We start from the raw sequence: 3428 nt of genomic DNA, 5'->3' as shown, positions 1-3428 counted from the left end.
AATAAATAAAAAAGTAGTTAAAAAATGATCATATAAAAATAAGGACTAAAAACAATAGTTTTAACTTTATAAGAATGAAAAACAAAGGAAAAATTTTACAAGGACTAAAATCAAAACTTGTTAATTTTATAGCGACTAAAAATATATTTAAACTAATTAAAAAATTTTAATACATTAATCAAATCTGCAAATTTTTAAGAAATTTAAAAATATTTGATACTTTGTTATATAAATTCAAATTAACGTATAAAATACTTTTATGATTATCATTCAAATTTCTTACAAAAAGATCGAATTCGATTGGATACTAACTTTGATTAAGAGATACCTAAGTAAAGCAACCAAAACAAGTTATTAAGAATTATTACATTTTATAAAATGGAGGATCAAGGATGAACAACAATTTTAAAGACTTACTCTTGAAATAAATACATTTTTTCTCACACATATAATATATACAAATTTATTACAATTTTAATTATTATTTTTTAGTTAATAGTTGTGTTTATATTGTATTTTCTAAGAATACTTCCTAACTTAAATAAAAAAAAAAAAAAAAGTCCAAAATTTCTTGCCATGTGCATTATTCTATACACTTTCACCTGTCTGATTTATTCTCAAAACTTATTGATTTAATTTTGGATTCTTTTACATCATCAGGTGGGGATGTAGCTCAAATGGTAGAGCGCTCGCTTTGCATGCGAGAGGTACAGGGTTCGATCCCCTGCATCTCCAATTTTTTGTATTATTTTTATTTTTGTTTAAAACCAGATTTCTAAAATTAAACAGAGTAAGCTAAAACTACAGCAAATCCTAGGTAGCTGTTTCTTTTACCAAATCCTTAATCAAATATTATAATAGAATCTCACTTCTCAAATATTATGATATCATTTTTTCTAATAAATAAATTAATTAATATTATGATATCATTTACCGTAAAGAAATATGCTAATATATATAGTATAATCGAAATTAATAAGAAATAGATAACATCAAGCTACCATCTTTGTTATATAGAAGTATGTTATATTTGAAAGTATCCTGATTAATTAGATCCATACCCCATTAATCGTCTTTAATTAAGAAATTAAGTGTATTAGTCGACAGAAATAACATCCCAAACAAAGAAATATTTGTAGTATTTGTGAATTTATCTTTATTTTCAAACACAATTTTAAAATAACTAAAGTTGATATAGAAGTTTGAGGATAGTATGTATAAAATCTTAAGTTTAAATTTCATATCATGATTATAATTTTGGTAGATAAAAGAAATGCAATTTTTAACACAATATATTTAGCTAAAATAGAAGTGAAATAAACTTTAATTCAATTTCAAATATTTCTTTTAAAATTAAGAGAAAACAATTTATAAAATTAGTTTTTAAATAAAAAATACTCTCATTAAAAAAAAAAAACACTCCTGTTACTTTCTATTTAATCACATACTTAAAAATATATATTAACGGTCATGAAATGTCATATATTTAATAAAGACACATTACATTTATTAAGTTTAATAAATATATTATACTCAGTCAATACGATATTTAATGATACTATTAAATTTAATTTAATATATACAATAATTAATACCATATAAAAAATATGCTTAGTTATATATTTAAATTAATACTATGTTAATACTTGTTTCAAATCTATTTTACTTTTTTAATCTGGTTATATGTTAAAACGTGTTTTATGATCAATAATAATAAGAATAATAAAATAAAGATATTTTAAAAATATCCAATTTAATTTTAACGAGTTTAAAATAATTTTTATATAATAATTAATAATAGAAAATAAACAAAATATTATAATTTTCATATTATACTAATATACTTTGCATCTTTCTAAAATTCAGTACTAGAAGATTATAATTTATCTTCTCTCTTTACTTTCAAGAAAAAGTGACATATACTTGATTAAAGGTGTTTTATTTTTACAAAGATAATGAGTGTAGATAAAATTTAAAATTATTTTTATCTACAAGTAATTAATGTAGGTAAAACTTAAATAATTATACTTATAATTGTTTGTTATATGAAATTTATAATGTCATTATTATATAACTCATATAATGGATGGATAAATAATCATGAATAGGTGTAAAATAGATATTTATCTACAATTTTTAACTTTTAGTGACAATTTATATTTATCATCACATGTCAATTTTCATATAGTATTTTCATGTATTTCATGCATGCAAAAACTATATTAACATGTTATCCATAAAAATTAATGAAGACATTCTTTGATTTGATTTCACATTTATTTTGACATTTTATTCCTCAATTAATGCAACAAATCACTTCACTTATATTTCATCTTCATCATCGTTTATCGTCCTTTATTTATTTTATATAAAAAAATATAGAGAACCTCTCTTTTCACTAATTAAATCATAGAGTAATAATAATCAGGTTGTTGGTATGAGAAAAATATGATGATGAAAAATAATGTTAGCATGGGAGAGAAAAAAAAGAAAAAGAAAAAAGAGATAACGTTGCATTTGAGTTTTATTTGAGTTTTATTTTTATTTTATTAGGTATAATATTTTATGGCTTGAATATAAGGATTAGGTGTTATGTTTGTCCAACTCCAAGCGTTTAGTTCAGTGGTAGGAGTTGATCCACGCTTAAGCAAGGTTAGGAGTTCAAATCCTACCTTATATATGCAGCCGCGTTAAATCTTGGAGCCAACTATCAAGGTTAGTCACGCTTATAGGCTCCGAATACTCTAGGAACGAAAAAAAAAAGGTGATATGTTTGTCCTCTGATAACACCAAAAGACCAGTATATAAGACTTAACATTAGAGCGTACCATATTTGAAAGCTTAAGCAGATGGCATAATTCATGATGTTTGTCTTTGAACAAACTGCGTCAATGTAGTGAAATATATATCCCGAATCTGTGTTTTAATCAGTTTAATACTCGGTCTATTGTCGAATGTCTAGACTCTTAACATAACTTTAAGTTATTATAATTTGAATTGAGTCCTAAAATTAGTTATGGTTTAAAATAGTTTCAAAATCAATTATTTTTAAATTAATTTTTGGTTTTTTTTTTATAATATTAAAACTGAGCCAATTTTAAAACCAGTTTGAACTGTAAACTACTTTTGAAACAAACTTTGATTTAAAATTGAATTTTTGTTTAAAATTAACTTTATAAAATGTCCTTAAAATTGATTTTATCCATGAATCGGTTTTAAAACCAACATCAAACCAGTTTTAAAATCGAACAAAATTGACATTTATCTTCTGTCTCTGCCAAAAATTTCACAACACTGCCAATTTATTATAGTTGTCAAACTTGGAATGAGGAGGGTAAATTTTTCATGAAAATTGATAGAAAAACTTGTATTTTATTAGAAAGAATACTTGGTATCTCCCTTGAATATAGTAGTTCACTTGCAAAACT

The 3428-nt window shown here is 23.0% G+C and overlaps 1 non-coding gene across 1 annotated transcript; it reads left to right on the top strand.

Moving 5' to 3' along the window:
• Nucleotides 1-662: 662 nt before the first annotated feature.
• TRNAA-UGC (transfer RNA alanine (anticodon UGC)) lies at nt 663-735 on the top strand. The gene has a single exon. It is a non-coding gene; the product is annotated as a tRNA-Ala (tRNA).
• Nucleotides 736-3428: the final 2693 nt, after the last annotated feature.

This window comes from Cajanus cajan, chromosome 3 (genome assembly GCF_000230855.2).
Source record: "Cajanus cajan strain Asha chromosome 3, NIPB_CcT2T_4, whole genome shotgun sequence".
Lineage (NCBI taxonomy): Eukaryota > Viridiplantae > Streptophyta > Magnoliopsida > Fabales > Fabaceae > Cajanus > Cajanus cajan.
This window is presented reverse-complemented; position numbering and strand designations above follow the sequence as displayed.